This window comes from Callospermophilus lateralis, chromosome 9, assembly GCF_048772815.1.
Source record: "Callospermophilus lateralis isolate mCalLat2 chromosome 9, mCalLat2.hap1, whole genome shotgun sequence".
Taxonomy (NCBI): domain Eukaryota; kingdom Metazoa; phylum Chordata; class Mammalia; order Rodentia; family Sciuridae; genus Callospermophilus; species Callospermophilus lateralis.
This window is the reverse complement of record NC_135313.1, coordinates 22,164,694-22,182,551: the sequence shown is the minus strand read 5'-3', so window position 1 is coordinate 22,182,551 and position 17,858 is coordinate 22,164,694. Positions and strand designations below refer to the sequence as shown.

Genomic DNA, 17,858 nt, shown 5'->3' with positions numbered 1-17,858 from the left:
AAACTTATACTTTGAGACATTACTTCTACTCCACTTAATTCTGCCTGCTGTATGCAACTATAGTTTTCTAGTAAATGTTGAACTAGGATATAGGAGGATGGGCACATTTTTATAAGCTGAAGCTGAGACAAGACAGTATGTGCAATAGACTCAATATCATCTCTGAACAATAGGTCTAAAGTGACATTTAAGACCCGGTTTCAAATCGGAGTCTCAAAGGACTAGGCAACTTCAAAACAACTTGAATGAGAAAAGTAAACATAAGAGAAAAAGAAAATTGATAGGTAGAGGAGGGAAAATCAAATTAAAATGAATGTAGAAAACACAGTTCAAGAATGCTTGAAAAAATATAATATTAAGGAAGACAGCTAACAAAAACATACAGGATGGTATTTTTTTTAAAAGATCAATAAGAGCATGTGTGAGGCCCTGGATGTGCATGCCCACATGCATGCATACACACACACACACACACACACACACACACACACTCACTCAATAAGTCATGAAAATAAAGTTTATAGGCATTGGGCTGGGGATATGTGGCTCAAGCGGTAGCGCGCTCGCCTGGCATGCCTGCGGCCCGGGTTCGATTCTCAGCATCACATACAAACAAAGATGTTGTGTCTGCCGAAAACTAAAAAAATAAATAAATATTAAAATTCTCTCTCTCTCATCTCTCTCTCTCTCTCAAAAAAAATTTATAGGCATCAAAATGAAAAAACACAAAACAGAGAGTAAGCTCTAGATAGTATATAAAAGGGCATTGAGAAATGCACTCAAAATATAGCACAGCTCTTGCCTTATATGTGTGAGGCATGGGGTTTGATCTCAGCACCACATAAAAATAAATAAATAAGTAGTTTTGATTTGCAATTCTCTAATTACTAGATATGTTGAACATTTTTTCATATATTTGTTAATTAAATGTTTATCTTCTTCTGAGAAATATCCGTTCATCTCCTTAGCCCATTTATTGATTGGGTTGGTTTTTTTTGTTGTTGTTTTTGTTGAGTTTTTTGAGTTCTTTATATATTCTGGAGATTAGTGCTGTATCTGATGTGCATGTGGCAAAAATTTGCTCCCAAAATGTAGGCTGTCTGTTCACCTCATTGATTGTTTCTTTGCTGAGAAGAGGTTTTTTTTTAGTTTGAGTCCATCCCATTTATTAATTCTAGATTTTATTTCTTGCACTTTAGGAGTCTTGTTAAGGAAGTCAGGGCCTAATCTGACATGATTAAGATTTGAGCCTACTTTTTCCTCTTTTAGACTCAGGGTCTCTGGTCTAATTTTTAGGTCCTTGATCCACTTTGAGCTCAGTTTTGTGCATGGTGAGAGAAAAGGTTTATTTTCATTTTGTTGCATATGAATTTCCAGTTCTCCTAGCACCATTTGTTGAAGAGGCGATCTTTTCTCCAATGTATGTTTTTGGCACCTTTGACTAGTATGAGGTAATTGTATTTATGTGGGTTTTTTCTCTATCTCACACCAGTCAGAATGGCAGTTATCAAGAATACAGAGAACATTACATTTTGGTGAGGATGTGGGGGGAAAGGCACACTCATTCATTGCTGGTGGGACTGCAAATTGGTGCAGCCAATCTGGAAAGCAGTATGAAGATTCTTTAGAAAACTTGGAATGTAACCACCATTTGACCCAGCTATTCCACTCCTTGGTCTATACCCACAGGACTTAAAATTAGCATACCATAGTAAGGCAGCCACATCAGTGTTTATAGCAGTTCAATTCACAATAGCTAAACAATGGAAGCAACCTAGGTACCCTTCAATAGATGAATGGATAAAGAAACTGGTATATATACACAACGGAATATTACTCAGCATTAAAAGAGAATAAAATCATGGCATTTGCAGGTAAATGGATGAGTTGGAGAATATTATGCCAAGTTAAGTAAGCCAATCCTAAAAACCCCAAGGCTGAGTGTTATCTCTGATAAGTGGATGCTAATCTACAATGAGGAGGACATGGGAAAAATGGGAGAACTTTGAATGGGGCAAAGGGAAGGGCAGGGTGGGGTGGGGGTAATGGGGGTAGGAAAGATGATGGAATGAGATGGACATCATTACCCTAGGTACATGTATGAATGCACACATGGTACAATGCTACATCATGTACAACATAGAGAAATGTAAAGTTGTACTGCATTCTACTGTCATATATACTTAATTAACATAACTTTAAAAATAAATAAATAAATAAAGGTATTGTGACCATGTACAACTAAAATATTTTTTAAAAAATATAATATGATAAAGAAATATAAAAATATTGAGAGGTCTGATATATATCTAACAAGAATACTAAAAGTAAGAGATTAAATGAAATGCATTCACTCTGCAAATATTTCTTAAATAGCTGTTATGTGCCAGGCAGGTACTCTTCTAAGCATTTGTTGTAGCAATGAAAATGTAACAACAAAAATATCATTTAATTAAATTTTAGAATTTATTCTTCATTAAGAGAATATAATGATTGAATTTTGAATGTTAAATCAACCCTGAATAAATTCAACATAAACAAGATCATGCTATTTTCATATATTACTGGATTTTTAAACATTATTTTCAAGGGATGTGAGGGGGACTATAGTTTATGTCTTACAAATTCTGTATTATGAACTTATCACCTTCCTAAAATCAGTGGGAAGTGTTTTCTCCTCACTGTGTGATGAGTTTATGTAGAATTGATGTCATTTGTTCCTTAAATGTTAGAATTCACTACTAAAGCTATATTTTAATGGAAATGTTTATCTTTACAATAGTATATATAGCAGATATAGAGTTACTAAATTTTTATGATTCATTTTGTGTCTGTTTTTATAAATTTGGTTTTTCAAGCTATTTGTTTGTTTTACCTGTGAGGTAGAACCTTTTGGCATATTGTCATGGTTTGGATCTGGAATGTCCCCCTGAAAGCTCAGTTTTTGAAACCATGATCCCTAGCACCAAGGTTTGGAGGTAAAGATTTTAGACAGTGTTTGTGGTTCTGACCTGTATTTAGGGTTCTAATCCATCTGTGGTATTGATCCATTAATAGATAATGGATTCCTGGGTGGTAAATATAGGCAGGTAGGGTGTGGTGGCAGAAAGTAGGTCACTGGGGACATGGCTTGGACTATGTCTGTCCCTGCCTGCCAGCCTCTCCACTTCCTGGCTGCCATGAGCTGAGCAGCTCTCCTCTGGCATGACCTTCCACCATGATGTTCTGCCCCAGGCCCGGAGCCATGGAGCCAGCCAACCATGGACTGAGGTGAAATCAGGAGCCAAAATAAGCATTTCCTCCTGTAAGTTGTTCTCATCTGTATTTTGGTCTCAGTGACACAAAGCTAACTACATTTTAGCAATTAACACTGTTTGGTATTTTTCATTTGTTTTAGGTTTTGCTCTTCAGAATGGATTACTTACAATTGTTTATCTTCAGTCATTGTCTTTTCTTCAGTCTTCTCTTCCTTTTGTCATCTCTACTTTGCTGTTCATCCTATCTCAGATCCCATTCAGATATTTTTTTCTTGTACGATTTCCAAATTTTTTGTAGTTTCAATTTCTATACTGAAACTTTTTCTATTTATTTGATGTGGACATTTTTCTTTATGACTTTGGACATAATTATCATAGCTATTTCAGACACCTTCTTTGCTGATTTTAGTATTTAGTTCTTCTTGAGGTTGTAGTCTATTTTAATTTCTCCCTAATAATGAACCACATTTTTCTTTGTATGAGAACTTATTTTAGAATGAGTGTATATCTCTTGGATTTCCCTAATAAAAGATGTAGATATTTGGGTTTCTATATTTTTTTCCCTCAAGAGTGTTGATTGATTTGAATTCAATAGACTCATACTATAAAGTATACCTCCTCGGAGGTGACCAACAAATTCAAATTTCAGTTTAGTTGTTTTAACTATACCTGAGTTGCTTGAAATCTGTCTTGTGGATGCTTGATTCGGATATCAACCAGATATTTGGGAAGAGTTTATATACTTATGTGTAACTGTGCTTGGATACAAAAATTCATGTTCATATACTTTTTGGCTCTCTTCTGTGTCTGTACACACACACACAAACACACACACACACACAATTCTGTTCATTAGGTATATTTGCCCCAAATTCTACCCCTTGATTCTTTCTTAATAAGACAACACATTTCTATATTAACGTTTTCCTCTCCCTATCAAATAGACTGAGGGAGGCTTTCCTCTGGCTAAAAGCTAAATAATGCACAGCATACCCTGAGCCATTTTCCTCTTCAAACTGTTCACTCTCCTTCACTTTCTGTCTCCCAATTTTTGGGAGGAGGGGTTATGTTTGGTTGATTATTGTTTTGTTTTGTTGTTATTTCTAGTGCCTTTGGATACACAAGTGTATTTGTGTTTTCTCAAGTTGTATGTTTTGATAGGAGTATTTACAATACCCAAAGCAGAATTCCCAGAATATGTGCTTGTATCTGTTTTCTAAGTGAACTCCTGAATTACCCAGATGAGTTATCTACATAGGGAGTCCCATAAAACTGGAGCAGTCCTCCTATTGACCAAATGGTTTTATTATGAAATTTCAGGAACAATAAGGTGTTCTAAAAACCTTTGGTAAAGGAGAGTGTCATTTTACCAAAATTATGTAATTTTCACTGCTTTAATGCAAAGAAAGAAAACAAATTCATTTAGGAGAGGGTTAAACTACTCTGCTATGACACTGTAGCTAAAGAAAATAAATTAAAAACTACTTATAATAAAGACTTTGCTTTGATTTGGGGACAGTGTTTTCTTTTATAAAGCAGATAGAATCTCAGCCTCAGGGATGGAGACAATGTAATTTTTTAAATTTTTCAAAAATACCCTTACTTTTTATTATAAACCTCTGCTACCAGGTAGGAAGTTGATCTCAGTTAATTCAATATCCTCTCCATCCTCTTCCCAAAGGTTATATCCTCAATCTAGATGGCTTTTAAGTGCCAAAGAAGAAAGAAAATAATTTATTCCTTGCTTTACTTAACTACACTGGCATCCACCAAAATATCAATTATTTCTTGGGTATTTGCCATCTGTGCATGGCTTTCTTTTCAACCTCAGGACCCCTTTGGATTCCTGTTCTCTCCTGGTTGATTCACAGGATCCTCTCCAGAGCTTGGGTCCTTGTTCTACAGTTCCAAGATATGTTAGCATTGTCCCCATTTCTGGTGCTACGCTCAGGCACACAAAGCCTGAGGACAGCTCCAGGAAAGCAGCATTTTTGCCTTTTTCTGGGCACCACAAAGTGTGGAATACTGGGATCTTGGTGAACCCTTCACAACACCATTCATTCTCTCTCTCTCTCTCTCTCTCTCTCTCTCTCTCTCTCTCTCTCTCTCTCTCACACACACACACACACACACACACACACACACACACACACCCTTCTAGGCTTTGGAAGTCCCCCCCCCCTCTCACACACACACACACACACACACACACACACACCTTTCTAGGCTTTGGAAGTCCCCCCTTTTCTTGGCATCTTAGCAATTGCTAATCTTGGTGCACTTCCCTAGAGAAGAGATTCTTCTTACCTGATGACTACAGAAGCTTTGTTTTTAAAGCAAAACTCTTCATGCTAAGGATTTAGACTTCTGAAACCCAAAAGCTTTGCTTTTGAAAAGCATGGAATGGTCAAAAGCTAGCTAGAAGAGAGTAAGGTTATAAGATGGGGAGGATTTGGGGTTGGGAAACTAGAGAATATTACTTAATATTTTAAAATATTATTTTACCATATGCATTTGTCTCTTATACATTTATAATTTTTGCTATTCAGATAAAAATTATAGGGTAATATTTTAAAGTAGATTATTCATTTATAAGTTTACTAAATAATATTTTTGTTTTCTATCATCTTGAAAATAGAAATCAAAATATAAATATATGTGTATTTGTAATTATAGTCAAGAGTTTAATAGATTATTTTCTATTTTAATTTTTATGCTAAAGAACTTGAACTCATTGCATGAGAGATTTCTATGCAATTTAGAAGCAAATACCAAACAAAAAATTTTGGTAACATAGACCATCTGCCTAATCCAAGACATATGCTGAATTATGAGACAGAAATCTCTATAAGTGAGATTGTTTCATTTTTGTCATGAATAAAGGACATTTTCATATAGTTCTATTTTATTCTTCTTTAGACACTATAATGTCTAAATATTATTAGCTTCAAATATTGTAACTTCTACTATAAATACATATCTAACATTCACTAAATAACCTCATAAGGTATCATTGTTCTTCTTCTATAATGTTTCTTATTTCTAACCACTTTCTATTTTTAAAATTTTTCTTTTCCTATTCAACTTCCTCTGTATACTGTTAGGAAGATGTTTTGAAATTATCCTTACCATGAAAAAAATATATAATAGTACAAGGAAACAAGAAATGAGGACAGATAAATCAAAACTTATGGGATTAATTTCTTGAAAGTATTTTTATGTTAAAAACTGTACCATAGAGGCAGGGGTTATAGCTCAGTGGTACAACACCTGCCTAGCATGTGTGAGGCACTGAGTTTGATTCTCAGCACCACATATAAATAAATTAAATAAAGGTCCATTAAAAAAAATTAAAAAAAAAAACTGTACCATAGGGGCTGGGTTGTGGCTGGGCGGTAGAGCACTCACCTAGCATGTGCATAAAATATTCTATTGTGTCCAACTAACTGTACCATGTTTGGAAATCCTCTTGAATTACCTGTCATATACTTTAAATGATTTTAGCTTGATGTTCACTTATAATTTTTTAAAAAACATTTCAAGTACTTTGAAGGAAGTAGTCTTTCTTTTGTCATTGTCTTGATATGGGTATATTTCTGTTTTGATCACTCAGAATCAGCAATCGCAATGGATTTTTTGAAATAAATAAACTTCTCATGATTCCTATGTTATACATAAACTTGTCATTAAATATTTTTAGAGTGATAATATTTGAAAAGAATCATGTTAAATTAATTAAAATTTTATTATATATCATGTCAATGACTATTTTTTACTTCACTGTGGGCCTCTGTTTTCATAAAAAGGGATTAAGCTTAGTTATTTGATCCCAAGCTTTACTGACTCTAATAAGAGTACTTGATTCTGATGAACACTTAAATGATGACAAATAGTAAAATTAAAAAGTATAAAATTATTAATGATGATGTGGTGTTACACTATATAATCTTTCTTTACTGTGATCATCCTCAACCTATTACTATAAATCAGCAATTTTAATGTTAAATTGTGCTTCTTTTTAAAAATAAATATTATTTTAAATAAAGATTTTATTTAAATATTATGTTTCATTTTATTTCATTTTCCCCAGATTCATTGAGGTTTAATTGAGAAATAAAAACTGTACATATTTTAGGTATGCAATGTGATGTTTTGAGAAATGCATGCTTGTGAAATTATTACCACAATCAAGCTAATTAACATATTTATTATCTCAAACAGTTACCATTTTTTTTACTCTGGTGAAAACCAGATCTACTGCTTCAGCAATTTTTACATATATACTATATTCTTAAATATAGTCACTGTGATGTACATTAGACCTCCAGAACTTATTCATCTTACAACCAAAAGTTTGTTCTTGATTGAATGGTTCACGCAGGGCACAGGTGCAATGGCCCCACACCTGAATAAATTTCACATTTGCATTTCAGCTTCTTGACTCAGCATAATTCCCATGTCTATCCTCTCAAGTGAATTCTTAATTACTGATTATTTATATCTTTACCTGCTTTGAATTGTTCACAAGGTTTGCAATGAATTTTGATTATGGTTGTATGTATGTGAATGCATAGGTCTACAGCAGTGAAATCATTTATGTTCTGAGCATTTGATAGAAACATATGTTTTTGTATCAGCTTTGCAATTCCAGGGTACTTTTGCATATTTGGAAGATCGTGCTATAATTTATTGCATCACATTGCAAAATAACCTTGGCTGTTATACTTCAAGGTCTCAGGTGTTGAGTCATTAGCAGCTATGGAATTGATCAGAATTGCATTACAGCTGCACAACTACAAACAAAGGGTAATCCAAATTCTTTCAGGCTTAACATCAACATATGGAGGACTCCTTAGCACTTGCCTGGAAAGAGAGTTAATTTGGGAATTTTGAGCTAAATTCCCTCAGGATGACTTCTTCAAAAGCTCTTTAACTTCTAAAATGCAAATAGAAAGGCATGTGAAAATAAGTAGTGTTGGATTAAAATAGAGACAATAACAGACATTTATGCCTATATCTTTCAAAATTGGTCATTTTATAAAGGATTGTATTTTAATGGATTTGATTTATACTTGCATACATTTGGGGGAAATTTAGTTCACTGACATCTTGGATATAATTAAATGAGTAATGGAAATAAATCTATGAACAATTCATCAGAATTATGAAGTCCGCACTTTAAAATTAAGCACAGAATGGCATCTATCATAATTACAAACAAGAAACTCATTTGCAGAACATTTAAACTACAGAAATGTTCATGGCTGCCTGGACTATTGAAACCACTCCCTGTTTTCCTTGTTAAAATCCTCTCTGTGCCTATAATCCCCCTCATTTTCTCTAAATCCACGTTTCTCCCAATAGTCAAATTGGTATCATAGATCAAATATCCTGCATAAAAACCCAGAATAGTTATCCATTACACTTGGAATAGATTAAAAGCCTCTCCATGACCTTTGAGAGCTGTCATGGCTGCATCTCACTCTAGGAACTCATCTCCTCCCACTCCTCTCTTCCCTGCATTCCAGCAAGGATCCATGGATCTATGGATCTTCTAATGGCTTTTTTTTTTAATTAATAGACTATTTTTTAAAGTAGTGTTAGATTTACTGAAAAATTGGACATAAAGTATATAATTTATATACCATATACCATCTCTCTCCACCTCTCCACATTCGGTATACAATATCCCCCCTATTATTCACATCTTATAGTGTAATAATACATTTGTTATGATTGATGAGTGAATATAAATACATTATTGTCCACACTTTGCATTAGGATCCATTTTTGTGCTATACAGTTCAATGTGTTTTGACAAATACATAACCTCATGTATAGATCATTATAGTCTCATACAGAATACTTTCATTTACCTAAATTCTCTCATGCTCCATCTTTTCATCTCTCCTCCTTCCTCATGAATACCTGGCAACCACTGATAATTTTACAGTCTCTGTAATTTTGCCCTTTCCAAATGTCATGTAGTTGGAATCATATAGTATGGAGCTTTTGCAGACTATCTTTTCTCACTAAGCACTATGCATATAAGGTTTTTCCATGTATTTTCAATATCTTGATAGTGTATTCATTTTTAGCACTGACTAGTATTCCATTGTATGATTATTCCACAGTGTGTTTATCCATTCATCTATTAAAGGACATCTTGGTTGCTTCTAATTAAGAAAAGGCTTGCTATAACCATTTGTGTGCAGGTTTGGGGGAGGCATAAGCTTTCAATTACTTTGGGCAAATACTAAGAAGCAGTATTGATGAATCTCATGGCAAGAGCAAGTGTTTAGTGCCAAGGTCCAGTCCCGGTGGGGGGAGTGAGGGTCCAGGGTGGTCCTGAAGGAGGAGTGGCATTGGCAAAAGAAGAAGAGTTAGGACTACAGGTTTCAAGTTACCAGCAACCTCCAGAAGACATCTCTCTGCCCCTGGAGGGACCTTTATTTTTATACCTTTTTTACATGTGTTTTTTTCAGGTAATTAATGGATAGCTTCAAAGCCCCAAACTTTTTTGATTTACATAATTTTCAAGACTTACAATCTTTTCTGACATACATTGATTTCCTAAGATATTGAGTACATTGTTCAAAATATTTTTCTGTAACCTTAGACAATCATGATTAAGCTTTTACATTTTCACGTCAATCACTAAGTGCTAGGCGACGCAACTAGACTACATGACTCCTAACCTATTATTCACTTCTAACTTAAAAGCATACCTGTAATTATTTCATTAACCTTTAATTTTAAAGCATACTTATGATTATTGGTAAGCTTTCTTATTTCTAAACTAAAATCCCAGTAAAACACACTTAAAGTAGTGAAAGTCTATTATTTAAAATCCTAGTACTCTTAAGTGCTTTTAAAATATATCTATGTTAATTTTACATTATTCTATTTTAATTTCCAAGGTAATTTCCTTTTTTCATATGACCTATTCAACTGCTTTCTTAAAGAACTTCCTTGATCCTTGGTCAAAGCACACCAATTCTTATGTGTTTTTAATCTTTAACTAAAGGGCAGGCTTTACACCTCAACTCATTTGTCATTTATATTAACTATGTGTTTTCCATTTTCATCATAAGTTTCTGTGTAAAGCAAAAGAGGGTCTATTGGTTGGGGAAGGTATTTTTATTAGCCTCTTGCCCTCAAGGGGATACCATAAGCTACGTAGGGTGGTCCTTGTACTGTTGGCACAATTGTTTTTCTGTAGCTAGGCTATTGTACAGGTTGTGGCTTTAGGATGGGGTTGGGGGGTGGTGGGGTTAGTGTAAATTGTTAACTAGGGGATAAATATTTCTTGTTGTTTAAGCCTGAGGAATAACACCATTGTTTATATCCTGAGAGACATTGAAACGCACTCATGACATGTCTCAATTGTATCTTAGTCTCATTCTGGGAATTTTCCTGTAATCTCAGGTAATATGTACTTTTATTATTGATTTATGTATGCCCTGTTATCGATATTATGAGTATCAGAAACAAAACACTTAATATTCCTAATGGTCTAGTTTCCAGATGGTGTGGCCTTGCCACAGCATCTCCCGAGCTGTGACCCTGTCAGTCAGCGGGTACAGGAACGCCTTCACCATTACAGTCTCTATAATTTTGCCCTTTCCAAATGTCATGTAGTTGGAATCATATAGTATGGAGCTTTTGCAGACTGGCTCTTCTCTCTAAGCAGTATGCATATAAGGTTTTTCCCATGTCTTTTCAATATTTTGATAGTGTATTCATTTTTAACACTGACTAATATTCCATTGTATGATTATTCCACAGTGTGCTTATCCATTCATCTATTAAAGGACATCTTGGTTGCTTCCAATTATGAAAAGGCTTGCTATAACCATTTGTGTACAGGTTTGGGGAGACATAAGATTTCAATTACTTTGGGAAAATACTAAAAAACACCATTGATGAATCTCATGGCAAGAGTAAGTGTTTAGTTTTTTAAGAAACCATGAAGCTATCTTCCAAAGTGGCTGTACCATTTCCACCAACAGTAAATGAGAGTTACTGTTAGCACCACATCCTTACCAGTTTTTGCTATTGTCTGTTGTGGAATTAGGCCATTTTAATAGGGGTATGGTAGTATATTATTGTTGTCTTAATTTGCAGTTTCCTGATAGCATATGATATTGAGCCTATTTTTCATATGTTTACTTGCCATCTGCATATCTTATTTGATGGCATGTATGTGCAGCTCTTTTGCCCAGTTTTTAATGGTTTTCTTATTGTTAAGTTTTCAGAGTTCATTGTATATTTTGGACACACGTCCTCTATCATACAATTTTTGTAAACATATTTTCCATGCTGTGGCTGTTCTTTTTTATTTTCTTAACGTCATTTGCAGACATTTTTCATTTTAATGAAGTCCAATCTATCAATTTTTCATTTTGTGAATGAAAAATGGTGTTGTATGTGTAAAAATTGTCACCAAGCCCAAGGTCATCTAGATTCTCACCTATGTTATGTTATAGAAACTTTATAGTTTTGCATTTTACATTTGGGTCTATAACACGTTTTGAGCTAAGTTTTATGAGTTCTAATGTTTTTTTTATTTCTCCTCATTTGTATTATGACTAAATGGATCTTTCCTGATCATGCTATGTAAAGCATTCTCTATTAACCAGTCACTGTCTGATTTTTCTACTTCTTTTCCCTAACACTAACATTATCTAAAATCATATTGTCCTTTAACTTTTTGCATGCTTACTTTTTCTTTGTCTAGAATGCATGTTCCCATCCTGTCTGCAGCTCCATTTCCACTGTCTTAACAGAGTACTTGGCACATTATTTAATGGTAAATATTTAATGAATAAATGAATGAACAAGAAAAACATTTACTAATACGTTCAAGCATAATGATATACATTAAAGTCCTAAACTATGAGTGTCTTTACAAGTAACTAGGATAGAAAATTTATGGGAATGAAAAAGGAGCATATAGAAGATGCAACAAGATTAGAACAAAAGTGTAGCTATTTTTCTTGTTTTGTCTATAATGTATATTAAGCCCAGCTGAATTTAAAGCATGATGCCACAGAAAGAATGTGACTCTTAGGAAAATTAAATGATTTGCATGGAAGTTTATAGAGCCCCTGGTCTATTGCCAATAGACTTTATTTTTAAAGAAGGTGTATTTAATCATTTTGAACAGTCAATAGAAGAGTCAGATAGATTGCTTTGTCTTTCTACAAAATGCAAATTAGCTTCAACTAATTTTACTTGGGTTTCTATTAAGCAAATATTGGGAAAGAATGTATTCTAATCTGGGCTAGATTAACTGATAAATTATCTTTTCTTTCTCCTACATGGGGAAATAATCATGTGACCTAATCTTTTTATAGCTTCTACTGAATCTTGGAACAAGCCAAAAGTCAAGGAGTCTTCATAATTGATTCCTTGACTGCTTTCAGGCCATTATGTAAAATTCTTGATGTATGAAATATCTTTGCACATTTGCCTACCACAGACAAGAGATGAGTAGCCTTGTTTACACTATAAATATTATCATCAGAGAGTTATTACAACTAATGGGGAGACTGGGGAATAGCTTAGTGATAGAGCACTTTCCTAGCAAGTTTGATCATGAGTTTGATCCCTAGTAACACACAAACACACAATATACCCAATGGGACCAAGTGACCATCTGCCACTTAAATATTTCTCTCTGGTCATTTTATATGGTATAATCTATTTGAAAATTTGAGATCATTTTGGACTTTTCCACAAACTCTGATGGCCAGTCATTTGCATATGTTTATGAGGGAGGCAAGGGTGAAATATTTCTTTTTTTCTAAGGTTTGATGAAGCATATTAGAGTCAGCAACAGTTGGAGGGCAAACTCCAATATGATTATTACTGCTTGAAGCACTGTGGTGGTTACAAAGAAATACATGGCAGGGCTTCTGTATGCAAGAATTGTTTTATCTTTTGGGGGACATAAAATTAAAGTACTTCAAAAATAAAAATGAAAATACACAAAAAATCCACAATAAGATAGCTGCAATTTCTTTAGCACTTTTAAATTGGCCAGTTACATTCAATCCTTTGTTTTATTTAATTCTCACAATAACTTTTGAAGGTACTGTTACACTGATTTCTAAAATGGACAAAATGAGACAGAGACAAAATGAAGTTCATTCAAAGTCATTCGGTGGTTAAGTCAGGAATAGACCTAAAGGTAGATTGTGATCTTTATTGAGGAAGAAATTATGAGTACATAGATCAGAACTTGGCATATCACAGTCACTGAATAAATATTTACTGTCTAAATAGATCAGACCTGAGTTTCACCCAACATCCAGCTACCCAATTGATTATGCATCTGCTAGATGTGTAGACACTGTTTGTATTTTTTTTTTTACTTTCCCCCACTAACAACATGGGTATTTGTTCTATAGGGGGATACTCAAAAGTATCAGGTGATATACAAAGTATTATGGCTTAAAGCCATTTGTCAGAATAAAACAGAACAGTCCAGTATAATTTTCAATAGGTTTTGTAAGGGAAAAAACATGGATAGAGTTTTAGGAAGTGGATGGAAGATGAGAAGTGGGGTGGGGAAAGAGCCTTCCAGGTAGACTGTGATAGAAGAATGAATCATAGAATTCCAAGAAAATGTTTTACTTTCCAGAACCTGGAAAGAAGAACCAGTGTCGCTGCTTTTATGTTTATACAAAAAGTAAAAATAGAGAATTCATTGTTTAATAAATATAATGTAGGACACTTGGGAATGAGGTGTGTGTGTGTGTGTGTGTGTGTGTGTATCTCTGTGTATAAATTGGTGTGTGTTCTTCATTGTGTTGTTAAATATGCCATTTGTCTCTGGTTTTCTGGACAGACACACCTATGCATGTCAGACCAATACACAACTTTTTTTTTTTTTTTGCTATGCCATTCAGCAGTATTTTTTTCTTTTTGTTGGCACATTATAATTTTACAAAACAGTGGGATTTGTTATAATACATCCATATGTGCACACAATAAAACAGTATATTTTGATCAATTTCATTCCCCAGTTCCCTCCCCTTCCTCCCCCTGATCCTCTTCTTCTATACTACAGCTCTCCCTTGTATTTTTTTAATTTGTTCTAATTAGCTATAGATGACATTAGAATGCATTTTGACACATTGTACACTAATGGAGCACAACTTCTCATTCCTCTGGCTAAACATGGTGCAGAGTCACACCCTTAGTGTCATCATACATGTATGTAGGGTAATAATATCTGTCTCATTCTACTATCTTTCCTATCACCACAGTCCCATCCCTACTCTCACTCCCCTCTGCACAATTCAAACTTCTTTCATGCTTCCCTACTCTCTCCCACCATGGATCAGCACCCACTTATGAGAGAAAACATTTAGACTTTGGTTTTTTGGGATTGGCTTACTTCACTTAGCATGATGTTCTCTTGTTCCATCCATTTACAAGCAAATGCCACAATTTCATTTTTCTTTAAGGCTGAGTACTATGCCATTGTGTGTATGTACCAGAGTTTCTTTATCCATTCATTTGTAGAAGGGCTTCTAGGTTGGTTCCATAGTTTAGCTATTGTAAATTGAACTGCTATAAACATTGATGTGGCTGTGTCATTGTAGTATGCTGATTTTAAATCCTTTGAGTATAAACCAAGGAGTGGCATAGCTGGGTTAAAAGGTGGTTCCATTCCAAGTTTTCTGAGGAATGTCCATATTGCTTTCCAAAGGGGTTGCACCAATTTGCAGTCCCACCTGTAATGTATGAGTGTACCTTTTCCCTCACATCCTCACCAACACTTATTATTGCTTGTATTCTTGATAATTGCCATTCTGACTAGAGTGAGATAAAATCAGAGTAATTTTGATTTGCATTTCTCTAATTGCTAGAGATGAAGGACATTTTTCCATATGTTTGTTGATCAATTTCATTTCTTCTTTTGTTAAGTATCAGTTCAGCTCTTTAGCCCATTTATTGATAGGGTTATTTGATTTTTTGGTGTTAAGATTTTTGAGTTCTTCATATATCCTGGAGATTAGTGCTCTATCTAAGGTCTGTGTGGTAAAGACTTTTTTTTCCCATTCTGTAGGCCTCTCTGCATGTTATTGTTTCCTTTGCTGAGAAGAATCTTTTTAGTTTGAATCTATCTCATATATTGGTTCCTGATTTTACTTTTTGTGCTTTGGGAGTCTTGTTAAGGAAGTCAGGTCCTAAGCTGACAAGATGAAGAGTTGGGCCTATTTTTGTTCTATTAGGAGTAGGGTCTCTTTTCTAGTGCCTAAGTCTTTGATCCACTTTGAGTTGATTATTTTTCAGGGTAAAAATAGAAGTTTAATTTCAACTTGCTACATAGGAATTTCCAATTTTTCCAGCATCATTTGTTGAATAGGCTATCTTTTCTCCAATATTTGTTCTTGACACCTTTGTCTAGAGTGAGATTTTTATATTTATTTGGGTTTGTCTCTGTGTCTTTTATTTTGTACCATTGTTCTACATGTCTATTTTGGTGCCAATACCATGCTGTTTTTTGTTACTATTTCTCTGTAGTATACAGTTTAAGGTCTGCTATTGTGATGCCTTTCACTTCACTCTTCTTGTTAAGGATTGTTTTGGCTATTCTGTGTCTCTTATTTTTCCAAATGACTTTCATGATTGCTTTTTTCTAGTTCTGTGAAGAATGTCATTGGGATTTTAATAGGAGTTGCGTTAAATCTGAATAACAGTTTTGGTAGTATGGCCATTTTGACAATATTAATTCTTCAGCAGTAATAATTTTTAAGTAAAAAGGTGCCGCACGTAAATGTTACAATTTTTTTTTGAATGATATTGATCCACCAAATCAACTACTCTCTTTACCTTGGTACCTAAAATGGTGTCTTATCATTAAAATAATAGTGTCAAACCCTAAAAATTGTAATTAGTGACTATTTTTGAGGCTTTTCATTTATAGAAAAAAATAGAGTCACGTAAATACAGCCACCAGCCACTTGCCTTTTTCGTTTTTCTTTTTAATATTTTTTAGTTGTCAATGGACTTTATTTATTTATATGTGGTGCTGAGAATCAAACCCAGTGCCTCACATATGCTAGGCAAGCACTCTACCACTGAGCCACAACCCCAGCCCACCACTTGCCTTTTCAAGAAGATATTTTATGAGAACAATTTGGGAGGTTTCTAAATTCCACTATAAATTTGAATCAAAATGTTGAATTTATTTCTTAGAGCATTCAGGAAATATATAGATAGTCAAATGTGTTTGTTTGAATTTAAGCATGTGAAAATTAAATTATCACATCATAATAAAAAATGCTGAATGGTATCTTATTGAAGAGAAATTAAATTTAAATTTTTTGTTATAAAATATTATGACATTCATAGGATTTTTAGAGTAGAAAATAAATCACCCAGCCTAAGCCCCCCTTCAAATACAATAATTGTTTTCTGTTTTAGGTCATTTCCTTTTGATCTTTGGACATAATACCTGTTTCTTTGCATGGTTATACTGAATTATAGATGCTTACTTCATGTGTGTGTATGCACTGTTTTAATAAATCATATTTATTATTTAATTAGTTAAATGTCTATATTTTCTAAAGCATACATATTTTACTTAATTCAGTAAGTTAGGGTATATTCAATTTTTTCAAAACTATTTTAATCCACTCTACACCAAACTACAAATTATAATGTCATAGAATTATATTACATGTGTTTTATAACTCCAATCTTTTTATTGGGGGAAGGAGGTGGTAAAACATATATCATGTAGTTATAATAGAAGATTCTTTTTCCCCAAGCATTTCAAAAGAAGATCTTCATTCAGGAGAAAAATAATTGCAAAATCAAGAAAGTCTGAGAAATGAATCCACCTCAAGCAGTTAAGCTGAAAGCAGAAGTCCAGATAATGACCTCTGAGTCACAGGAGGGATCTCTTATCTGATAGTTACTTCAAAATTAAGCTTATTTTGAAACGCTTGCTTAAGGGCAAATGTTATTTCCTCATCAAGATCCTTCCATGTGTTGGTCGTAGAGATTAAACTAAGAAAAGTGAGAACAAAATGTCTTTTAATTTTTAGGTCCACTCGTTTCAATGTGTTTGGTGTTATATTTTACTCCCTGCATTGGACTTTAAATTTTTTAAAGTGGGAAATCTATCATACTCATCTTTGTGTTTCTTAGAACACCAGGCAAAGTATTATGCACTCAAAACTGTGTTAAATTGTATAGCTTTCCAATGTAGTCAATTCATATAGATAAATATTAAATTCCAGATTAGACATGAAATAGTAGCATTATGACCATTGGCTGCATCTTAACAACTGCCCAGTTAATACATTTTCATAGTCTTTGTTCAAGTATTTAACAGTTTAGAACTTTCTCTTGAATCATAATGTAAACATATTTAAAATCAAAATTGAACACCTTTGAAATGCTTTGTTGGCAGTTTGTACTTTCAAAAGAGAAATGTGACACTGTATCTGTTGATTTATAAAATGACAGAACTATCTTGGAATCTGGATTTTCTTTCTAGATATGAACATGAGTGTTCTGTCACTTTCTACTTTCAATATATTACATAAGAAAACCAAATCCCTCAAAATGCACATA

The 17,858-nt window shown here is 33.8% G+C and overlaps 1 protein-coding gene across 1 annotated transcript in view; it reads left to right on the top strand.

The window, feature by feature from the left end:
* Window positions 1-17,858, top strand: part of Spag16 (sperm associated antigen 16) — an 895,679-nt gene that overhangs the window by 774,879 nt on the left and 102,942 nt on the right. The window lies entirely within an intron of this gene.